Source organism: Bos grunniens, chromosome 21, assembly GCF_055505025.1.
Source record: "Bos grunniens cultivar Pamir isolate PY7600 chromosome 21, Bosgru_T2T1.0, whole genome shotgun sequence".
Taxonomy (NCBI): Eukaryota; Metazoa; Chordata; class Mammalia; order Artiodactyla; family Bovidae; genus Bos; species Bos grunniens.
Window position 1 is genome coordinate 37,032,895 of NC_141185.1, and position 14,101 is coordinate 37,046,995.

Consider the following 14,101-nt stretch of genomic DNA (forward strand, 5'->3'; position numbering starts at 1 on the left):
AACTGTGAAGACTGTATTCAGCCAGAACCAACCTTCATCAAGGGTTTTCCATGGAAAGTGGTTGCCCTCGAAGTGATGAAAGACTACAGACAGGTCACAAATGTCCAACCAGAAGGCACCAGACCTGGACTCCAATCGTAAAGGAGGTGATATATGGTTACCAATGCTACGTGATGGCCCAGGACAACTGACACGACAGCCTGAAGGTGTGAGGTGAGGGGCCAGGCCGCCTGAAGGTGCAGCAGATAACAAGGGGCCCTGCCTCCTCCTGGGACAGATGCAGAAGTGCCTCTAGGAATGTAAATTGGTGCAGCTACAATTTACAGTGGGAGACACTATGGAGGTTCCTCAAAAAACAAAACAAAAAAGAGTTGCCATATGACCCAGCAAGCCCACTCCTGGCCATATACCCTGACAAAACTATAATTAGAAAAGATACGTGCATAGGAATTCCCTGGTGGTCCAGTGGTTAGGACTCCATGCTTCCACTGCAGGGGCCACAGGTTTGATCTCTGGTCAGGGAACTACAACCTCACATGCCACACAGCATGTCCAAAAAAAAAAAAAAAGGACAGACATACCCCTATGTTCATAAGCAGAACTGTTCCCAATAGCCAAGACATGGAAACAACCTAAATGTCCATCAGCAGATGAATGGATAGAGATGTGGTTTATGTGTGCGCATGCGTGCACGTGTGTGTGTGTGTGTATATTATATATATAATATATATAATGAAATTTTAATCAGTCATCAAAAAATGCCATTTACAGCAACATGGATGGACCTACAGATGATCACGCTAAGCAAAGTCAGTCAGAAAGAGAAAGACAAATACCATATGATATCACTTATGGTAAACCTAGACAACATATTAAAAAGCAGAGATATTACTTTGCCAACAAAGGCCCATATAGTCAAAGCAACGGTTTTTCCAGTAGTCATGTATGGATGTGAAAGTCGAGCCATAAATAGGCTGAGTGCTGAAGAATTGATGCTTTTGAACTGTGGTGTTAGAGAAGACTCTTGAGAGCCCCTTGGACTATAAGGAGATCAAACCAGTCAATCCTAAAGGAAATGAATCTTGAATATTCATTAGAAGGACTGATGCTGAAGCTGAGGCTCCAATACTTTGGCCACCTGATGTGAAAAGCTGACTCATTAGAAAAGACCCTGATGCTGGGAAAGATTGAAGGCAGGAGGAGAGGGGGACAACAGAGGATGAGATGGTTGGATGGCATCACTGACTCAATGGACATGAGTTTGAGCAAGATCTGGGAGATGGGGAAGGACAGGGAAGGCCGGCGTGCTGCATGCAGTCCATGGGGTTGCAAAGAGTTGGACACGACTGAGCAATTGAACAAAAACAATATGTGGAATCTAATATACGATATAAATCAATATATCTGTGAAACAAAAACAGACTCACAGATACAGAGAACAGACTTTTGGTTGCCAAAAGGTAGGTGAGGGAAGGACTGGCGGTGTGGGTTAGCAGAGGCAAACTCTTATATATAAGATGGATAAACAACAAGGTCCTACTGTATCACACAGGGAACTATATTCAATACCCTGCGACAAACCATAATGGAAAAGCACAGGAAAGAATACACACACACACACACACACACACACACACACGTGAGACGGCCCTAAGACCTGGGACCCTTTGCTGCCTTGCTACAATGCTTGCACCTGAACAAACATCTCCCAGAGCAACAAGATACAAGGAAACTATAGGGGACTAAAAATACTTATTTTTAGCAAGTTTGCATGCCCTGTTGGGGCAAATTCTCAACAAGACACAAAAAGACCAACTGCCAATTCTGAAGAGCTGGGGGAAAAAGTAGGGGCTCAGGAGCAAAAGCAGGGTACTGTGCATGCGCCCTGCACACACCACCACCTAAAGGGTGGGTAATCCACCTAAGCCACCCTTGGACACACCCCACCCTCACCTCATATAAGGAACCAGCTTGCCCACTCCCCAGCGAGTGAGAAAGCAAGGGAATCTGTTACTTGTTCTCGCTCCTCCCTGCTACAGCAGGGGCCCCAGTAAAGCCTTGCCTGAATTTCTTGTCTGGCCTCTGATCAATTTCTATTGATTAAGGAGACCAAGAACTCTGGTTGGTAACATATGTATAACTGAGTCACTTTATTGTACATAAGAAGTTAACACAGCATTTTAAATCAACTATGCTTCAATCCACCCTGAATATTCTTTGGAAGTATTGATGCTGAAGCTGAAGCTCCAATACTTTTGCCACCTGATGAAAGGGTCCTTGGAAAAGACCCTGATGCTGGGAAAGATTGAAGGCAGGAAGAGAAGGGGACGACAGAGGATGAGATGGTTGGATGGCATCACTGACTCAATGGACATGAGTTTGAGCAAGCTCTGGGAGATGGGGAAGGACAGGAAGTCTGGCGTGCTACAGTCCGTGGGGTCGCAAAGAGCCGGACATGACCGAGTGACTCAACAACAATCCTTCAATAGCATTAAAGAAGTACATTTAGGCGGTGCTAGTGGTAAAGAACCCGCCTGCCAATGCAGGAGGCACTAAGTGAACATTCAAGAATATTGTCATGGCACAGAAGATTCAGAAACTGATGGATATGGATCTGATTGAAGTCTAGGGATGATGTACTCAGGATCCTCCATCCTTTCACCCTCACGTGGAAAGAGGAGCCAGGATTGCAGTAACCAACATGAAGCAGGAGGGAGAGAGGGCAGGTGGGGAGTGCCAACTTACCTTTAAATACTTACACAGATCTATGTGGAAGACACAGAGGCATGTACTCAGGTGTTCACGGCACACTGCCTCTGGGCCCTCCCAGCACATGCATGGCCTCTCCTGCTGCCCTGGGGTTCCACGTCTCTCTCTCCTGACTCCCACTCACTGTCTCAGCTGCTCCTTCACAGTTGGTTACTTTTCACTTGTGCCAGCGGGCATGTATAGGGAGGAGAGGATGTTTTTCCCAACCTCAGATACTGAGGTAGGAAATAGATGTGCCCCTGGGCTGGACAGCTGGTATTTGTCAAATGGAGTAAAATTGAAGCTTTGTTCTCACCCAGACACTCCAAGGACAAAGCTAGTGGTAGAAGCTGAACTTTGTTGAAGTAAAGAGATAAGATGGCCACTCCTGAGGTCAAGGAAAACTTCCCCATCTGCACATGCACAGGGAGGCTCCTTGGGTATCAAAAATGGAGGGGACACCACCCCATAATAGGTGTACCCCATAACAATAATATCCCCACTGCCTTCTGCGGCAGAACCCATCTTAGGAAAATGTTGTGCATGCGTGTTGGGGAGAGTCCTAGAACAGGTCAGTCATGGGAAAAGAAAAAGCTGGCCAAAGGAAAACAAAAACCCTGAAGAACTGTCCTACATAAAGGATTAAAGCACCTCTTCACTGTACTCTTTCTCATGAGGAAGGACGCCCACACCCTTTCTCTCTAGGCTTGTATTTCTGCCCAGCTTCTGTCCTAAACAAACAAACTCTCTCTCTGTGCTCTTCCACTTGCTGTGCTGTGTCTCTAATAATAACCTTCGTACCTATTACAGTTTTTGCCTCCTTGAAATATTTTTGCTTTCAGTGGGGGTAAGAGCCAGGGCAACTTCGCTTCCAGCTTCTAGCCTCTGGTGTCTAGTGACTAAGAGTCCTGATTTTCATCCAGGCTGCTCAGGTCCAATTCCTGGGCAGGGAACTAAAGTCTCTCTTCAGGACTGCTCACTGCTGTCTCTCTGAAATAAGAACCAACTGTCTTCACATTGTTAATTCTATGTTCTCTTCCAACAAAATAAGCCAGTCAGGAATGGTTATTTAAAAGAGAGAGAGAGAAGAAAAAATAAACACCCCCAGAGAGATCAGATATTGGAATTATCAGACTAAAAAATAACCATGCTATGTGCAAGACTGAGAAAAAATTTAAAACTACCAAAGTATAAAAAAAGGCACAGCAGGTTAGAAAAAACCCTAAATAGAAAAATACAATAATTAATGGTTTTCACAGTCAATTAGACAAAACTGAAGAGAGAATTAGCGAGTTTGTAGATAGGTCAGAAGAAAATATTCTGAATTAAACATAAAGAGACTAAAGAATAACACATGTGGAAGACAGAATAGGAGATACGGAGGCTACACTAAGTAAATAAAATATGCCTTCAATTAGAATCAAAGAGGGGAAAGAGATCATGAGGTTGAAGCAATATTTTTAAAAATGACAGGATTTTTTTAAATAATGAAGCTTTATAAATTCCAAGCAAAATAAATAAAATTAATTATACTCCTAGCTACATTACGGTAAAATATCAGAAAACCAAAGACAATTTTTTTTAATCTTAACAGAATTTGAGGGGAAAAGTCAACTTGCCTTCAAAGGAGCAAAAATTAGGTTGAAAGCTGACTTCTCAACAGAAACAGCTGGAAAGAGAAGACCATCCATGACCTTCAATGAGCTAAAAGAAAATGACTGCTGTGTCAAGTTCAAGACAGCAAAAATGTATGTCAGAAAAGGAGACACAAAAGAAGATATTGAGGCAGTCTGAGCACAGGTTGGAAAAGAATTTCCAGACACAGAGTATTTCAGAAGGGAGTGAGTTTATTAAGAGCAAGGAGCAGAGATACAGAAGGTGCTATGAGCACAGCACTCCAACCCCCTGACAGACCTGGGAAAGTCGACCATTTTTGTGGGCTAGCAATGGAAACCCACTCCAGTACTCTTGCCTGGAGAATCCCATGGACGGAGGAGCCTGGTGGGCTGCAGTCCATGGGGTCGCTAAGAAGTCGGACACGACTGAACGACTTCACTTTCACTTTTCACTTTCATGCATTGGAGAAGGCAATGGCAACCCACTCCAGTGTTCTTGCCTGGAGAATCCCAGGGACGGGGGAGCCTGGTGGGCTGCAGTCCATGGGGTCCCTAAGAAGTCGGACACGACTGAACGACTTCACTTTCACTTTTCACTTTCATGCATTGGAGAAGGCAATGGCAACCCACTCCAGTACTCTTGCCTGGAGAATCCCAGGGATGGGGGAGCCTGGTGGGCTGCAGTCCATGGGGTCGCTAAGAAGTCGGACACGACTGAGTGACTTCATTTTCACTTTTCACTTTCATGCATTGGAGAAGGAAATGGCCACCCACTCCAGTGTTCTTGCCTGGAGAATCCCAGGGACGGGGGAGCCTGGTGGGTGTTGGGGGCCAGAGTGAGGTACTCCGCCCGTGACAAAGGTCATGAGGAAGGAGGCTCGACATACGCAAAGGCGGGATCGAGCCTCAGGAGTCCCCCTGGAACTCCTCGAGCATCTACCCCCATAACCAGAGCCTGCCTACTTTACTACTTTGTGCTCTTACCTACACCTCTGACTTTACGGGGGGCTGTCCCCCACCACCTCTTTCGGAGAAGGAGTTAACCTAGAGCTCCAGTCAAAAACTCTTGGGTGTGACAAGAGTGTTTTAACCTACAAACTCCTCTGAAGGTTCTCTAGCCTGCCTGACAGGCTCGTCCGGCCACATGTGATTGCTCACAGCCTCCCAACCGTGAGAGGCACAAGATGCTTTAAACCCTCTAAAAACAGGTTCTTTAGAGAAGTTAGAAAACTATAAGTATAGTGGGCTAATTAGAAATTGTGTTGGTGAAGGGTTTTTCATTTGTTGAGCCAATGTTTGTTGCTAAGTCTCCATATCCCCTGCCCTTACACACATTAATGAATATATAGAATTAACCTTTGATATCAATCACGTTAGACCTTAGGCTAAGTAAATTCTTTCCTTAACTAAAACCCACTACACCCTCACCCTGTAGGAATGTAACTTTACTTGGGTGGCATCTGTTTTGAGAATAATCAGCCCTGGAGAAATAAGTGTCCTGATTGACTGACCGCTGTCACAAGGAGAGGGTCGTAAATTGTCAGCAGGCCCCCCTGGCCAGAAGATGATGTAACACCCCTAAGACCTCTGTATACATTTGTGTGAAGCACCTGACTTTAATAAAAGTCAGGACTGCTGTCCCCACGTGACTTTTGTATAACATCTCAGTGTATAAAAACAGACTCTGGAAAATAAAGAATTGGGATCAGTTTCTCGAAATACTGGTCTCCCCATGTCGTTCTCTCTCTCACTCTGGTTGAGTCTCCATCTGGAGCGTGGAACCCACCATGCTTACTAATTATGCCTGGGCTTCTAAGATCCGACCGGGGAGGCCTCAGTGTCTCCTCTCCTTCGGGAGAACGGAAGGACGCCTGCGGCCTACGTAAGTGGTGCAAGCTTCTTGTCTTGAAGTTTTATTGGTCCCCCGCGTAAACCAAGCTACTCAGCCTCTTTTCTCCACTGAATTTTCCTACTGAGCTATCCTTATTCTATTACTCTTTATATCTTTAATTAATATCTAATTGAAGCTATCGTATCCTGATCCTCGCCTACGCCGTCTCTCCTTCGAATACCCTGGATCAGCCGGGGCTGGTCCCCGGCAGGTGGGCTGCCATCTGTGGGGTCGCACAGAGTCGGACACAACTGAAGCAACTTAGCAGCGGCAGCAGCAGCCAATTTTTATAGCCTCAAGGCAAAGAAAAATCCTGCTGGGAAACTGGCATTAGGTAATTGGTTAGGGTGCTATGGGATGAGCACTGGGGTGGGCATTTTTGCCTAATATGGGTCAGGAAACCTGCTGGTGATGATCGGGGGGGCTTTTGGCAATGGTTACCAAGGGGCTCAGTCAGCTTTGGAGGTGACCTCGGTTCTGAGCTCCACTTCTGTGGCCTTGGTGCAGGACTCAACAGAAGATACTTGTAGATATATAAAAACTGAATTTGTGTGCTTGCTTCAGCAGCACATATACCAAAAAAAAAAAAAAAAACTGAATTTGTCACTAGCAGGCATAAGAGGTACTTTCAGGCGGAGGTCAGATTGCAATAGGGAATAAAGATTAAATAGGTAGATGTACAGAAAGATTTGTTTACAAATTCACCCACATGTGCATCTAAGTGAATATTTTTACCCTGCTTTAATGAAAATTTTCTATCTACATAGAAGAAAATAATATAATAATCCCACTACTCATCTTTAATAATTATCAATATGGGATCCTCCAAAAGATTATCTACAGATTTTTCTTCAGAAGATTTGGAGCCAAAGAAGACAGTGGGCTCTTATACTCAAAGAAAAAGGCAAACTGTCAATGAAAAATCCTATGTCCACAAAAATGGTACTTAAAAAGGGAGGGAGAGGAACTCCCCTGGTAGCCTAGTGGTTAGGATCCCAGGCTTTCACTAGCATGGTCTGGGTTCAGTCCCTGGTTAGGGAACTGAAATCCTATAAGCTGCATAGTACAGCAAAAATAAGAAAGCAAAAAAAGGGAGGGGGAGGCAAGAAATCAAGACATTCCCAGATAAACAAAAGCAGAGGGAGTTTGTGACCACTAGACCTGTCCTGATCAAGAAATGCTCGAGAGAGTCCTGCAAGGTGAAATGAAAGGAAACTAGACAGTAACTCAAAGCCATACAAATAAAGATCATAATGTAAGTAAATATATGGTGGTGGTGGTTTAGTCACTAAGTTGTGTCTGACTCTTGTGACCCCATGGACTATACCCTACCGGGCTCCTCTGTCCATGGGATTTCCCAGGCAAGAATACTGGAGTGGGTTGCCATTGCCTTCTCCAGGGAATCTTCCTGACCCAGAGATCGAACCCAGGTCCCCTGCATTGCAGGTGGATTCTTTACTATCTGAGCCACCTGGAAAGCCCATAAATAAATATATAGGCAATTATAAAACCTAGTATTATTGTAACAGTGGTTTGCAGCTATACTTTTTGTTTTCTACATGATTTAAGAGACTAATGCATTTAAGAGAATTATTAGCTTTTTGCTTAAGGGCTGAGCGCTGAAGGATTGATTCTTTTGAACTCTGGTGCTGGAGAAGACTTTTTGGAGTCCCCTGGACTGCAAGGAGATCAAACCAGTCAATCCTAAAGGCAATCAATCCTGAATATTCATTGGAAAGACTGATGCTGAAGCTCCAATACTTTGGCCACCTGATGCAAAGAGCTAACTCATTAGAGAAGACCCTGATGCTGGGAAAGATTGAAGGCAGGAAGAGAAGGGGATGACAGAAGATGAGATGGTTGGAGGGCATCACTGACTCAATGGACGTGAGTTTGAGCAAACTCCAGGAGATAGTGAAGGACAGGGAAGCCTGGCATGCTGCAGTCCATGGGGTCACAGAGAATCAGACACGTCTGAGTAACTGAACAACAACACGATGAATTCAGATTCATTTTGTGACAAAAACTAAAAGAGTTAGGACAGAACTGTAAAATAACAGAGATTCTGCATGTTATTGAGGTTGAGTTCAGTTCAGCCGCTCAGTCGTGTCTGACTCTTTCTGACCCCATGGACTGCAGCTTGCCAGGCCTCCCTGTCTATCATCAACTCCCAGAGTTTACCCAAACTCATGTCCATTGAGTCGCTGATGCCATCCAACCATCTCATTCTCTGTTGTCCCCTTCTCCTCCCACCTTCAATCTTTCCCAGCATCAGGGTCTTTTCAAATGAGTCAGCTCTTCAAATCAGGTGGCCAAAGTATTGGAGTTTCAGCTTCAACATCAATCCTTCCAATGAACACTCAGGACTGATCTCCTTGCAGTCCAAGGGACTCTCAAGAGTCTTCTCCATCACCACAGTTCAAAGGCATCAATTCTTTGGAGATCAGCTTTCCTTATAGTCCAATTCTCACATCCATACATGACTACTGGAAAAACCATAGCCTTGACTAAATGGACCTTTGTTGGCAAAGTAATGTCTCTGCTTTTTAGTATGCAGTCTAGGTTGGTCATAACTTTCCTTCCAAGGAGTAAGTGTCCTTTAATTTCATGGCTGCAGTCACCATCTGCAGTGATTTTGGAGCCCAGAAAAATAAAGTCAGCCACTGTTTCCCCATCTATTTGCCATGAAGTGATGGGACTGGATGCCTTGATCTTAGTTTTCTGAATGTTGAGTTTTAAGCCAACTTTTCCAGTCTCCTCTTCTACTTTCATCATGAGGCTCTTTAGTTCTTCTTCACTTTCTGCCATAAGGGTGGTATTATCTGCGTATCTGAGGTTATTGATATTTCTCCCAGCTATTTTGATTCCAGATTATTGAGGTTAAAGTTGTATAAATTTAAACTAGAGTGTTATAACTTTAAGATGTTAAATATAATCCCCATGGTAGTTACAAAGAAAATAGCTAAAGAATATACACAAAAGATAATGAGAAAGGAATTTAAACATTTCACCACAAAAAAAGTTGACTGAAAAGAGACAGGAATGCAGGAAATAGAGAGACAAAAAAACTTATAGAAAACAAATAATACAATGACAGAAATAAGTCCCTCCTTATCAGTAATTACTTCAAATGTAAGTAGATTAAGTTCTCCAGTCAAAAGACAGGATGGAAGAAGGGGAAAAGTACGTGGCCCAACTATATACTGTCTATAAGAGACTCACTTAAGAATCAAAGACACAAACAGGTTGAAAGTGAAAGGATAGAAAAAGACATTCCCTGTGAATCGTAAACCAAAGAGAGCAAGACTGGCTATACTAATATCAGGCAAAATAGACTTTAAATCAAGCAGTTTACAAGAGACAAAGAACAACACTATATATTAATAAAATGTTCAATACAGAAAAATATTTAACAATTATAAAATTTATGCACCTAATAACAGGTCAAATATGTGAAGCAAAACTGTCAGAACTAAAGGGCAAAATAGACAGTTCTACAATAACAGTTGGAGACCTCAATACCTCTGAGTAATAGAGCAACCAGACAGAGGATAAGCAAAGAAATCAAGGGTTTAAACAACACAGTAAAACAACCCAGTGTTCAACCTGGTGTAGCTGAACACTCCACCGAACAACAGCATACACATTCTTTTCAAGTGCATATGAGATATTTTCCAGGATAGATCATATGCTAGGGCAAAAACTAAGTCTCAGTGGGCTCTAAAGGAGAAGGCAATAGCAAGCCACTCCAGTACTCTCGCCTGGAAAATCCCATGGACGGAGGAGCCTGGTAGGCTGCAGTCCATGGGGTCTCAAAGAGTCAGACACGACTGAGCGACTTCACTTTCACTTTTCACTTTCATGCATTGGAGAAGGAAACGGCAACCCACTCCAGTGTTCTTGCCTGGAGAATCCCAGGGACGAGGGAGCCTGGTGAGCTGCCGTCTATGGGGTCGCACAGAGTCGGACACAACTGAAGCGACTTAGCAGCAGCAGCAGGCTCTAAAAGTGGAGAAGGCAATGGCACCCCACTCCAGTACTCTTGCCTGGAAAATCCCATGGATGGAGGAGCCTGGTAAGCTGCAGTCCATGGGGTCGCAAAGAGTTGGACACGACTGAGCAGCTTCACTTTCACTTTTCACTTTCATGCATTGGAGAAGGAAATGGCAACCCACTCCAGTGTTCTTTGCCGGAGAATCCCAGGGACGGGGGAGCCTGGTGGGCTGCCGTCTGTGGGGTCGTACAGAGTCGGACACGACTGAAGCGAATCAGCAGCAGCAGAAGTTCTAGGCAGAGCAGTTTAGCAAGAAAAAGAAATGAAAGGACTTCCCCGTCAGTCCAGTGATTAAAACTCTGAGCTTCCACCGCAGGGGGTACAGTTTCAACCCCTGCCCAGAGAACTAAGTTCCCCCATCCCAAGCGGCACAGCCAAGACATTTTTTTTAATGCAAGAAAAATAAAGTAAAAATAAAAGGCGTCCAAGTTGGAAAGAAAGCAGTACCATTATGTCTATTTCTAGATAACCTTATAAGTTTAAAATCATAAAGATTCCACAAAAAATCTGGTAGAACTAATAAATGAATTCAGCAAAGTAGCGGGATACTAAGTCAATGCACAAAATCCGTTGCATTTCTATATGCAATGAGTGATTTGAAATGAAAATCATAAAAGCAATTCCATTTACAGTGGCATCGAAAAGAATAAAATACTTAGAAATTGATTTAACCAAGAAGGTGAAAGATCTGTACAGTAAAACATACAAAACATTGTTGAAAGAAATTACAGAGATATAAATAAAAATATATTCCATATTTATGGATTGGAAGACTTCATATTGTTAAAATGTCAATACTACCCAAAGTGATCTATAGATTCAATGCAATCCCTATCAAAAATTTCAATGACTTTTTTTGCCGAGATAGAAAAAAAATCCCATCCTGGGGTTTCCTTCATGGTCCAGTGGTTAAGACCCTGCCTTCCAATTCAGGGAATGAAGGTTCAATCCCTGGTCAGGGAACTAAGATCCCACATGCCACAGGGCAACCAAGCCCGAGTACCAAAGTGAAGACCCAGTGCAGCCTAAATAAAATAAGTAAATAAAAAAGAAGAAAGAAAATCCCATCCTAAAAGTCATAGGGAATCTCAAGGGACCCCCAAATAACCAAAACAATCTTTAAAAAGAACAAAGTTGGAGTACTCACATTCTGATTTAAAAACCTACTCTAAAGCTACAGCAATCAAAACAGGGTGGTACTGGCATAGAGACAGACATTTAGATGACTCGAACAGAATAGAAAACCCAGAAATAAACCCTTGCATGGTAAAATGATTTTTAAAAGGGTGCCAAGATTACTCAATGGGGAAAGGATAGTCTTTTCAACAAATGGTGCTGAGAGAATTAGATATCCATATACAAACGAATGAAGTTAGATGCTTATCTAACATCATATAAAAATAGCTAAAAATAGATCAAAGACAGAAATGTAAGACCTAATGCAATACATTCTTAAAGACAACACAGAAGTTTCACAGCACTGGATTTGACAATGATTTCTTAGATGCTACAATGGTACAAGTTTAAAAAAAGAAAAAACAGGCAAGTTGAAATTCATGAAAATTTAAAGTGTCAGAAGACACTGTCCACAGAGTAAAAATGCAAAAGCCACAGAATGGGAGAAAATATCTGCAGATCATTTACCTGATAAGGGATTAATATCCAGAATATATAGAAAACTCCCCAAACTCAACAAAAAACCAGATTCAGAAATAGGCAAAGGAACTGAATAGAAATTTCTCCAAAGAACATATGCAATTGGCCAACAAGCATATGAAAGATACTCAGCCTCACTAATCATTAGTGAAGCACGAATCAGAACTATAATAAGATAACTCACACCCGTTAGGGGGGCTGTTATTAAAACACACACAAAACCCCCATAATACAGCAAGCATTGGCAAGGATGTGGGGAATTTTTTTTTTTAATTGAAGTAGATTTACAAAGTTGTGCTAGTTTCTGATGTACAGCAAAGTTATTCAGTTATATATACATACATATTCTTTTCCATTATGGCTTATTAGAGGATGCTGAATCTAGTCCCTGTGCTATCCAGCGGGGAATAGTGCAGTACAGTGGTGGAGCACGGTGTTATCTATTTTATATACAGTAGTCTGTATCTGCTAATCCCAAACTCCTAATTTACCCCTACCCACATTTCCCTGCTTTGGTAGCTGTAAGTTTGCTTTCTATGCTTATGAACCTGTTTCTGTTTTGTAAATAAGTTCATTTGTATCATATTTTAGATTCCACTATCAGTAACATCATAGGCCATTTGTCTTTCTCTGACTTGCTTCACTTACTATGATACCTCTGGGTCCATCCATGTTGTTGCAAAGGGCATTATTTCTTTTTCATGGGTGAGTAGTATTCTATCACGTGTATATACCACACCTTCTTTATGTGTTCATCTGTTGATGGACATTCAGGTTGCTTCCACGTCTTGGCCATTGTAAACAGTGCTGCTGTGAACTCTGGGGTGCATGCATCTTTTCAAATTAAATTTTTTTCTGGATATATGCCCAGGAGTGGGGCTGATGGATCACACAGCAACGCTTCTTTAGTTTTTTTTAGCAAACTCCATACTGCTTTCCACAGTGGCTGCACAATTTGCAGTTTCCACTGACAATGTAGGAGAGTTCCCTTTTAGGATGTGAAGAAGTTGGAGTCCTTGTGCACTGCGGGAATGTAAAGTGGTACAGCCACTGTGGAAAATGGTATGGTGGCTCCTCAAAACCCTGTTCTCTTGCCCCTGGAGAGTAGAATGGGCAGAAAATCAGACACGGAATTGAATCATAAGGGTGGCAGAACTGCAAAGGAGGCCGTATGATCAACCATAATTGATCTCCTATCCTAAAGGCAGTGTCCCTGATAGAAAAGCAATGGGATTCAGATGACTGCTATGGGAAAATTTGAATGGATACGCTCAAGAAACTTGAACCTCCAGTTTTCCCTGAACAGGTTAGGCTATAAAAACCCCTCACCTCAAACCTTAGTAAGCAGAGCAGCCTCCTGCTCCCTAGAGACGAGGCGAAGAACTTCCCTGAGGTAGAATCTTCCCTTACAGAATGATAATGTGCCCCCTCCTCTTTGCTGCCCCACACTGCCACCAGCCCAATACCTAGAGTTAGTCCTCATCACGGCCCAAGATCAAAAGTACAGTCCTGCTCCGGATGAAACCATTTATTTACCAAAAGAGTTGCAGGGGCTATTATGTACTGGAAGAATCTGGGAGAGGAAGTATAAGAGAAGACATGAGAATTTATTTACCTGGGAGCACTCTCCCATGAGTTTAATATCTGTCAACATCTGGAGCTCCAACATCCTGCTAGAATGACTCCTTGAAGCCTGGACGTGACATTTGCTACAGTAAATTAGGTGGAGATCATATAACTACTTTCTGAAAGTATCAAGGAAGGACATTCCCATAAACTGACATGAGAGACTTGAAGGCTATGAGGACAAAATAGGAAAACAAAACCTAAAGCCAAGCCATGACATACATGATCAAGTTAATTCATTAGTAATTTAACTGCTGACCAGAACAAAACTCAACACATTTAGAGTGAGATAACACAAGCCAAATCTCTACAGTGTATGTCCCAAGTCCAGCATATAAAGAAATATTTACTAAATATATGAAGCAAGAAAATGTATTCTAAAATTAAGAGAAAAACCAGTCAACACAAGCAGACTCATAAATGGCTGAGATATGAGCATTGGAAGACAGGATTTAAACAAAAATCTCTGGAATTAACCAAGTCCCATAGCAACCACATTCCACCAGTTAT